Genomic DNA, 11213 nt, shown 5'->3' with positions numbered 1-11213 from the left:
CTCCCTCCCTTCTTTTCTCCCTCTTTTTCTTCCTTCCTTCCTTCCTTCCTTCCTTCCTTCCTTCCTTCCTTCCTTCCTTCCTTCCTTCCTTCCTTCCTTTCCTTCTTCCCTTTCTCTTTCTTTCTTTCTTGCAAAATCTTTGAGACTGTTGTTCTACAGAAACACGATACTGCTATATAGGTGTCCATTCCATAAGGGGGATGGGCACAGAGGATGGAAGAAAAGTGAGAGTCAAGGCCAGTCCTGAACTCCCAGGGAACACCCCCCCCCCCACACACACACACAGATGAGGAGAGGGAGGGGGAGAAGCTCACGCTTCCCTCCACGCCCAGAAGATCAGGTCTGACTCCATCCCCAGATATAGCTGTGAGGTGGGTGGTGGCTTCAGGGGCCAATCAGTTTTAGGGATGTGGCAGTATCTTCTGTTCTGTCAGGAAGGACAGGCTGTCTCACGGACAGATGACTCCGGAACCAGTCACTCAGCCTGGCTGAGCTCCTCACTGCAGGAGGCATCAGGCTGACACTGGCCACTGGGCTGTTTAACATCCTCTGCTTTGCCTCAGTGTCCGTCCACAGAACTCCTGCCTCCCTGTGACCACAGTAGTGGCTCTGGGACCCCTTTTTGGGGACAAGATGTAATGGGAAGAACCCAGCCATTCTCCATCTGCTGTGCCGGTTGGAACAAGTTATTCTTTTCCTCTTAGAGCCTCAGTTTCCCCAATGGCAGAACAAACAGATTGGCTAGTACCAGAAGATTTTACACTTTGTTCCTAGAGTCAGGGGACACCAGCGGGACACACCCTGGGCCCCGAGAGTCTCTCCCCAATCCACATGAGGACTCTGCTTTTATTTATTTATTTTTTATTTATTTTTTAGAAATCACTCTTTTTTTTTAAATTTTTTTTTAATTTATTCATTTTAGAGAGGAGAGAGAGAGGGAGAGAGACACAGGGAGGGAGGAGCTGAAAGCATCAACTCCCATATGTGCCTTGACCAGGCAAGCCCAGGGTTTCGAACCGGCGACCTCAGTATTTCCAGGTCGACGCTTTATCCACTGCGCCACCACAGGTCAGGCGAGGGGTCTGCTTTTACATTTGCATGAGTTATTTGTTGGACTGCAGGAAGATTCCCTTTGAAGAAAGGTTTGCTCTGCCCTGCCCTGTCCAAGGTGGTCTGGGATGTCCCCTTGGTGTTGCAGTCTGGATTTGGCACCTATAAGGAAGAGGCATGTGTCCCTTTGCCCCTGCAGGACTGGGATTAAGGAGGCTGAAACTCCTTCCTCATTTCTGGCCAGGATGCAGAATTGGGCCAGCATCCCACACAGGCTCCTCACTCTCTCTCTCTTAATGCCTAGCATATTCCTCCTGCTCCTTCCTCTGCGAGGCGGAGGACGCCTGGCAGATGCTGGCATTATAATTATAAGGAATGGGAGCTGGATTCTTCTAGAGTTGGAGAGACTTTCCAAAGTCAAGTTCTATCTCATGCTTGATGGAAAAGGAACAAAGGGCTGAAGTAAGAATGAGAAATGAATGATCTGTATCTGCAAAAAATTAGGCATGGTGGGCACTATAAAAACATGCAACCTCAATTAAGCAAAAGAAAACTCTTTTATCCAGAATGCCACATTTTTAGGAGAAAGGGGCATGTGACTTCAAAAGAGTAACAAAACAGCCCTGTGGTGGCGCAGTGGATAAAGCGTCGACCTGGAAATGCTGAGGTCGCCGGTTCAAAACCCTGGGCTTGCCTGGTCAAGGCACATATGGGAGTTGATGCTTCCAGCTCCTCCCCACCTTCTCTCTCTCCTCTCTCTCTCCCTCTCCCCTTCTCTCTCCTCTCTAAAATGAATTAAAAAAAAAAAGAGTAATAAAACAGAGATTTAAGAAGATTTCTGTGGACTTCCTTTGTTGTTTCTCAGAGCCAATGCACATTCAGTCCAGTGACCCTCCACCCCTTAGTCATCTCCGCGCTCTGAGGAAAAAACAGCATCGCGCACGGGTCAGCACCTCTGAGGGCCAACCAGCAAAGAGCAACGCAGCCAGGGTGATGTTGTCAAGTTCTTGGCACTAGAAGGATGCAGAGACCCACCGATCAGAAACAACAGCAGCCACGACTAATGGGTCAGAGCGCCATGGAATGTGGAATGAGGAGGCGGCCCACCGTGCCCAGACTCAGGAGCCCCGTGAGGAAAAGGCAATGCTTCACTAGAGAAGGACCGGCACCAGGTCCGAAGCTTACAGGGAACTTAAGAGGACACTCCTGGGCATTCTGGAACCTGAGGTGCAGCCTGAAGAGCCATCTGTGCCAGCACTTGGGCAGGGCCGGGAACACATGGCCACTCTGCCCTGTCCACGCTGCCCTCAGGAGGTCTGTGACTATCACAATGTACAAGACCCTCTGTCTAGTATTTGGGACGCTGGAGTCCACTGACAACTGGCCGCCTGCGGGCATGTCCTACTGCTTCAAGCTGGGTCGGCTCACGGCACTGCCTCCCCACGTGGACCAGTGGAAGTGGCAGGCAGGGCTGCTGGAGCCTCTGCCCAACCTCGCCCCTGATGCCAGCCTCTAGGAGCCTCCCTGGGCCTCCACTGGACCGAGGAGCTGGTCTGCTTAGCCATCTCCGTCTCTTTTTGTCGCACCAGAGACATTCCCACAATGCCTTCCCTGCCATACCTGTCACACAGACAGATGGCCAAGGCTGGAGGGGGTGGGAGGAAGCATCAGGCTGAAAAGGAGTTTGTGAAGTGAGCTGAAAGGAATGACAGGCAGGCCTTGAGCCAGCCCGGCTGCCACTCAGCTGCTGGAACATCTGACCCTTCTGTAATGGCTTGCCTTCCCCCATCTGCCCTGCCTCACCCACCTTGGCCAATCCCATTGCCCCATGCAGAGCCACTGCCTCTGCATGGAGCCCTCTGCTGCTTGTCTCTCTGATCCCTGAGCTGGTGCCTTAGGTACAAAAGGTGCAGGCCATCGACATTAGTGTGGTTCTTGACCGGTGTCCCCATCTTGGTCCCTGCCTTGACTGTGGCCCACCTCGCAGGAGCTAGGATCTCTGGGGTTGGGGCACCAGGACTGCATCTGGACCACCTCATGCAAGGCACCTGCCTGCCACCAGCTGCAGGCCCGCCCCACCTGAGTTCTTGGTCTCTGCTGCAGCCACTGCTTTACCTGTGGATCCCTTTACCTGGACTGTGAGTTCCTCCTGGTTTCTTGAGGACAGGACATGGCACAGAGCCAGTGCCTAAGAGCTGTTTGTTGGGTTAGTAAGTTAGTGAAAGAGACAGAGACAAAGGGACAGAGTGAGTCTCCCTTCTGACGCTGCTCTGGTTTACTCCAAGTCAGACCACTTGGTTTAAATAAATCTGGCTCCAGCACCCACTAGCTCTATGACCTTGGCCACATGACATAACCTTTTTGGGCCTCAGTCTTCTGATATATAAAATGAAGATAATAATAGTACCTTCCACATAAAGTAATTATGAGCATTAAATGAGATAATGCAATAAAGTGTTTATACCAGTGCCTGGCACAGAGTGAGCCCTCATTATGTGTTGTTGTTATTATCACTATTAATTAATGTCTTCCGGTCTTATTTGACACCACCTCCTCGGACAATACGGCCACTGCCAAGTCCTTCCCCTCCAAGCTCCGGAGCACCTCCCATTCATGTGGGATCTACGTCAGCAGGACAGAGTTCCTAAGGTGTCTTCTGATGCCTCAGAGCTGGTGTTCAGTCCCAACCCTGCCACTCCCTAACTCTGCATCCTTGAGTGAAGCACTCTGAGTTCCAGGGTCCTTGTCTGGAAAGTGCAGCAATGTGAGTCTTCATCTCAGAGAGATGTTGGCAGAATGAGATGAGATCTGCAAGGTGCAGAGTAGGCAATCGTGCCAGCTGCTGTCAGAGATCATCCAAGCTCCCCTGAGGGTGGAATAGGAACCTATCAGGGAGTAGCTGAAGTTGTGACCAGGAGTGGAGCAGCCAGTGAGAAAGTGGGTGGCTGAGGTGACTGCAGGAGGAGCTGGGAGCTGTGTCCCTATGCTTAGAGCTCCACCTTCAAGGCCCTTATAAGGGACATGGGCCCTTCCTGTTTACTGTTCCCTTCCTCCAAGTAGCACTCATTGTTTCTTTAGCACCAAGGTGGTGGAACTTCCTTTTGGGACCCTGAGGGTAGAATGGGTAGAGACTAGACCAGGGATTCCTTTTCTGAGTCTGAAACAGGGACCCCGTCCCTCACCCTCGGCAGCCTGGGTCAAGCCCTTAGCTCCGCAGCCCATAAGGGAGAGGCGGGGACTCCTGGGCATAAAGTCTCCAGCCTGCCTGCCTCTGGAGACTCCAGCATGGTGTGCCCTGCCCTCTCTCTGCCCTGAGCAGTGAGCTCAGCAACCAGCCAGCTCCAGGGAAGGTTTCCTTCTCCAGGGACAGTGTCAGAACTTCCTTCTCCCCACTCCCCCTTCCAGGGTCCTCAGCACTTCCACAAGGACATCCTGCAACCTGCCCACCCAACCCCTAGCTTGTCCACGGCAGGACCCTACATCCTTCCTCTTCGCCCTACTCCCATTGGCTCTGTCCCTGAGGGCTCTGTGCTGACACTCCAAGCCTGGGGCTTGAGTCCTGGCTCTGTCTCTTAGCCATAGACCTTGGCCTATCTTTGAACATCTCTGAGCCTCAGTTTCCTCATCTTTGAAATGAAGATAATCACAGCCCTACATCACAGTATGCTTGATGGGAATATAAGCAATACTGTATGCAAAGTATGCGGATGATGCCATCTCTTAATATAAGTACAAGCCGTGATCACCCCTTTCGGTCCTCCTGCAGCCATCAGGTAAGCTGCTAATTAGGACACCCAGGAGCTATGGAGGAAGAAGCGCTCTGATGTGATGTGCTTTCTCCTCAGGGTGCGCTGCTGGCAGTTCCGCCAACTCTCTGCGCTCTAGTCGCCCAACCAAACTTGGCCCAGTGAAGCACACAGGCTGGGATACAGGCCAAGCAAGGTTATATCATGTATGAGATTTGTGTGTGCGGTGGTGGCTGCCAACACCCAGTTCCTTAGGGTGTGACCTACAGCCAGTCTGTCCCTTGTGGGTTAACCAGCTACGTTTGCCGGAGTCCCTCAGTCTAATGCCGAGTAGCAGGCTGATGTCACTGTGGGGCTCTGAGAGTCCTGAATTCCCACTGGGTGGTGAGGATTCAGTGTACAAATTCTTTGAGGTTACCCTCACTGATCATTCCGTAAGCCATCAGAGGGAATGCTGACCCCCGATGGATCACTATGCGAGTCCGCAAGCACAGGGAGACGCGAGGGCTGATGTCTGTAGGCCTCAAGACCAAGTCCCACCACAGTGCTGGCGGTCCCTGCTGTGCGGCTCAGAGAAGGCACAGTAAATACTCTCCAGTTCCACCGTTACCACTCATATAATACTTGTAAAATTCTTACCAAATAAACAATTTAGGACAGTCATGGCTGCTTAAATAAACACATGCTAAGATCATGGTCGTTCACCTGAGCTCACAGGCTCGTCATTGCCTTGACTTCTCCTTTGCCCTCACCTACCAGGTGGCCAACATTTGCCAATTTTACCTCTGCAGTTATCCCCTCAGCCCCTTCCACAGGCCACTTTATGTCTCTTCTCAGCAGAGCTGTTGCAGTCTCCTTCTGGCTCCTCTACTGGACTCCCAATTCACCCTCTACGTGGCACTATGCACAGCTGGATGCTGTCACACCCTTCCAGAGAAACCTTCCACGGCATCTTCAGGGCGGTGGTCAACTCTCCACCCCCGACTTTTCATTCCAGACTTATCTCTGACATCCCTCCATGTGAGCCTGCTATTGCCATTCTAGATTATTTCTTCTTTCCCAGAGTGGGGGGGGGGGGGGGGGGAGTAAGAAAGCGCATTCCTTGGGTCTCTGTACTGTTTTCCTTACTACACTGTTTCCTGTGCTTACAATGTCCTTATATACATACCCAGTTCCTGATGTCTAACTTGTTTTCAAGGTCTGCTTCACATGCCACTTCCATGAAGCCTTTCCTGCTTCCTCCCTTCTAAAGTAATCACTTCTTTTCTTGCTTCTGCTTCTGCTTAGCTCTTACCTAGCCCTGGATAGAGGGAACTATTGTCTGGTTCACCTTGTACCCCCACGACCCTGAACATGAGCTGCTGTTAATGCATGGTGGGCCCAAGTCACATGACAACATAGAGTGCAGGCTCCCTGGGGCCCTGAAGAGCACACAGCCAGCCCAGAGGCAGGGCACTGGTCCCGGCCTGTCTTGTCTCGGTTGCAATTAAGGGGCTGGAAAGTGGGAGTTCACTTTGGCCATAGTTTCTGCCTCATGGGGCAGGTTCTAAAGAAAAGGCTTTGACAGGTAAGCATGTAATACATATGTATGGGATTGTCGAGAGTGGATGATCCTCCTGGGACCTGAGGAGTCTGCTCTTTCCCCTGATCCCTTGTGCCGGCCTCTCTGGAAGCTGGACTAACAGAGTGAAACCCACAGTAAGTGCGGCCGTCTACTGCTGGCCTTGCTGTTTAGAGTTAGTTCCTGCAAAATTCAGTTCCTCTCAGCCTCACCAACAGCTGATACAAACATAGCTCCTTCCCCTCGCAAGACACAGAGCAAGGCCCGTTGCCTGCCTCAGCCTGGATGCAGGGCACAAACGTGACCTAAATAAAAGCCCCACTGCCCACGACTCCTACACCAGCTCATAGCTAGAGACAGTGGAGTACAGGGAGGGTGAGTCTTTCTTCCTAAACCAGGTGTCGGGCCCTCTGACCCTAAGTATCAGCAGTACTCTCAAGCATCCCCCCAAGGAGCCAACCATCAACCCGCGTGTGATTTAACACGCCCTCTGCAGCATCCAGGCCCTTTCTTGATATCACAGCACCCCACACAGCCTGCCTCCTATCATGTAACTGGACTGTGGGCAAGTCTCTTTCCTCCTTTCTAGCTTTCATTTGTGTGGTACCCCACAGTTGACCAAGAACTTTTATAATGACCCTGTACAATAGTTATTTATATGCAAATAGACAAAAGTAGGTTTAGTTGTTCATATGGAAAATAATACAAGAATTAATAAATAATAATAATACAAGAATAAACTCTATTTTGCATACTCACAACTTTAAACCTACTTTTGCCCCACCCTGTATGTAAGAGATGGGCTAATCGGAAACTCAGAGTGTAAGCGGCTTTTCCAATGTTGAACACCACACAGAGAGCTGAGATTTTAATGGAGGGCTCTCACTCCACAGCAAATGCTTCAAGGGCAGGCAGGTATCTAACCTACTTTCATCTCTTGCTGTGCAGTGCATTGCATTGTATCCTATAAGTCGATTTGGAATGACTCAGTCTCCAACAGGGCAGAGAAGGAAGTGAGATCAAGCCAACACCCTCTACAGCCTAAGCTACGTCCCCCATTGTATTTGGTGGCATGATGTGTCATCTCTTCAGGATCTTGTAGGCTGGATGCAACTGGATGAAGGCTATAACTTCTCATAGCCCCATTTTGACAGAAGCTCCTTTCCACTCAACATAATTATCATCATTATGGCAATTGACAAATCATTTTGAGCCAAGTATGTGTCAGGTCCAATGAGGTGGACACCGTTATTATCCCTCATTTCACATGAGGCCAGGAGAGTAACTCGTTTACAGTCCCATGACTAATAAGGAGTAGAATGGGATTCCTGGGATCTGACCCAGGATTGTTGGGAGTCAGACTTGTAACTTCTGGGCTAGCCAGACTCTCTGGGTGGGTCAGGTGGACACCATGGCTACTGAAGTTGGGCAGTCACACCTCTCCAGAGAGCCCAGCCCTGAACAGGACCACTGGCCTATAGTGGGAACTCAGAGACATAAAAGCGGATCCTAAACAAGACAAGGACTATGAACAGTAGACATGGAACTCATTTCATTGAATCCTCATCTCTGGTCCCTGGGTGGGCGCCAGCTCCTTCAGCTCACAGTGGTGGAGACAGATACTCAGGAAAGTTAAGGACCTTGCAGGGCTGTCAGCTCTCAGTATCTGGCTGCTGCTCCCTCACCATGGGGCCAAACAGCCCTTGGAGCACACCTCTGAGGGAGCTCAGAAGGAAGGACCACCAGCCGTGCCTGAGAGTCATGGGAGTCATTGCCGGGGTGGTGACACTGACCAGGGCAGAGGAAGGGAAAAGAAGCAACACAGCCTTAGGAAGGGGTTGGGTGTTGGAGCCCAGGGAGCAGGGTTGGGACCAGGGGTCCTGGTAGGGCTGGTACTCTAGCTGGCAACCCAGAGGTGACTGAAGACCCCACACTTAGGATGTAAGCTCCAAGCAATGACCCATCCTGGATGCTTGTGAGGAGTGCCAATCAGGCACTGCAGAGTCAGGCTTGAAGGGCTGTCCAACAGCATCCTCTAATCAACATGCTCTGTCCAACAGCATCCTCTAATCAACTTTAGAACAACAACAAAAAATGTTTTATATATAGTATATATACAGTATTATTTGGTAATAAAAAAAGAATGAAGTACTGGTACATGCTACGATATGGGTGAAGCTGAAAACATTTCACTAAATCCATAGAAACAGAGAGATTAGTGGCTGCCTGGGGTTGGGGGTGTTGGGGAAATGGAGGCTGACTGCTTTTTGGGATGGTGAAATGCTTTGATTTTGATGATGGTTACACAACTCTTGGGATATACTAGAAATCATCAAATTGTATACTTTAAATGGATGAACTATATATGGAATTATATCTCAGTAAAGTTGTTACCAAAAATATAATGAATCTGGCACACACACCATCCAGCTTAATAGTTAGCAATATAGCCAACCCCTTAGGGACCCGTCTCTACCACATCCCCGCTCCGTACTCCATGCATTTCTTTATATCCTGTTTATTCTGCATACATTCCCTGAACAATGTACTGTGTTGTTTCATGTGCTTCTAACTTTATACAAATAAATTGCATTGTAAAAATTCTTGGTAATTTGCTTTGTTCCCTTAATAGGATGAGATTCACCCACAGTATCGCCCGGTCTGGGGATCAAGTTCATCTGTGCCGACGGCATACGACATTTCATTTATGGAGGTACCTCGGTTTAATACCCACATGTCTCCACTCTTCCGCTGACAAGTATTCAGGCTTCCCTTTCCTTTCTTAGTAACACACACACCGCCGCAGTGAACACACTGGGCTCTTGTGCGTGCTGAGTGTTTCTCTAATACACACACCACCACAGTGAACACACTGGGCTCGTGTGCATGGCTGAGTGTTTCTCTAATACACACACCACCACAGTGAACACACTGGGCTCGTGTGCGTGCTGAGTGTTTCTCTAACACACACACCGCCACAGTGAACACACTGGGCTCGTGTGCATGACTGAGTGTTTCTCTAACACACACACCGCCGCAGTGAACACACTGGGCTCGTGTGCATGCTGAGTGTTTCTCTAACACACACACCGCCACAGTGAACACACTGGGCTCGTGTGCATGGCTGAGTGTTTCTCTAATACACACACCGCCACAGTGAACACACTGGGCTCGTGTGCATGACTGAGTGTTTCTCTAACACACACACCGCCGCAGTGAACACACTGGGCTCGTGTGCATGGCTGAGTGTTTCTCTAACACACACACCGCCACAGTGAACACACTGGGCTCGTGTGCATGACTGAGTGTTTCTCTAATACACACACCGCCGCAGTGAACACACTGGGCTCGTGTGCATGGCTGAGTGTTTCTCTAATACACACACCGGCACAGTGAACACACTGAGCTCTTGTGCGTGCTGAGTGTTTCTCTAATACACACACCGCCGCAGTGAACACACTGGGCTTGTGTGCATGCTGAGTGTTTCTCTAATACACACACCGCCACAGTGAACACACTGGGCTCGTGTGCGTGCTGAGTGTTTCTCTAATACACACACCGCCACAGTGAACACACTGGGCTCGTGTGCATGCTGAGTGTTTCTCTAATACACACACCGCCACAGTGAACACACTGGGCTTGTGTGCGTGCTGAGTGTTTCTCTAATACACACACCGCCACAGTGAACACACTGGGCTCTTGTGCATGCTGAGTGTTTCTCTAACACACACACGGCCACAGTGAACACACTGGGCTCTTGTGCATGACTGAGTGTTTCTCTAATACACACACCGCCACAGTGAACACACTGGGCTCGTGTGCGTGCTGAGTGTTTCTCTAACACACACACCGCCGCAGTGAACACACTGGGCTCGTGTGCATGGCTGAGTGTTTCTCTAACACACACACTGCCGCAGTGAACACACTGGGCTCGTGTGCATGGCTGAGTGTTTCTCTAACACACACACCGCCACAGTGAACACACTGGGCTCGTGTGCATGGCTGAGTGTTTCTCTAATACACACACCGGCACAGTGAACACACTGAGCTCTTGTGCGTGCTGAGTGTTTCTCTAATACACACACCGCCGCAGTGAACACACTGGGCTTGTGTGCATGACTGAGTGTTTCTCTAATACACACACCGCCACAGTGAACACACTGGGCTCGTGTGCATGCTGAGTGTTTCTCTAATACACACACCGCCACAGTGAACACACTGGGCTCTCCACAGTGAACACACTGGGCTCGTGTGCATGGCTGAGTGTTTCTCTAATACACACACCGCCACAGTGAACACACTGGGCTCGTGTGCATGCTGAGTGTTTCTCTAATACACACACCGCCACAGTGAACACACTGGGCTCTCCACAGTGAACACACTGGGCTCGTGTGCATGGCTGAGTGTTTCTCTAATACACACACCACCACAGTGAACACACTGGGCTCTCCACAGTGAACACACTGGGCTCGTGTGCATGCTGAGTGTTTCTCTAACACACACACCGCCGCAGTGAACACACTGGGCTCGTGTGCATGGCTGAGTGTTTCTCTAACACACACACCGCCGCAGTGAACACACTGGGCTCGTGTGCATGGCTGAGTGTTTCTCTAACACACACACCGCCACAGTGAACACACTGGGCTCGTGTGCATGGCTGAGTGTTTCTCTAATACACACACCGGCACAGTGAACACACTGAGCTCTTGTGCGTGCTGAGTGTTTCTCTAATACACACACCGCCGCAGTGAACACACTGGGCTTGTGTGCATGCTGAGTGTTTCTCTAATACACACACCGCCACAGTGAACACACTGGGCTCGTGTGCGTGCTGAGTGTTTCTCTAATACACACAC

General features: G+C 50.7%; 1 pseudogene; it reads left to right on the top strand.

Moving 5' to 3' along the window:
* The first annotated feature begins 2380 nt into the window (after window positions 1-2380).
* Window positions 2381-5442, top strand: LOC136313650 (large ribosomal subunit protein eL15-like; annotated as a pseudogene).
* Window positions 5443-11213: the final 5771 nt, after the last annotated feature.

This window comes from Saccopteryx bilineata, chromosome 9 (assembly GCF_036850765.1).
Source record: "Saccopteryx bilineata isolate mSacBil1 chromosome 9, mSacBil1_pri_phased_curated, whole genome shotgun sequence".
NCBI classification, from domain to species: domain Eukaryota; kingdom Metazoa; phylum Chordata; class Mammalia; order Chiroptera; family Emballonuridae; genus Saccopteryx; species Saccopteryx bilineata.
The sequence above is the reverse complement of the archived record's forward strand: the minus strand, read 5'-3'. Positions and strand labels throughout refer to the sequence as shown.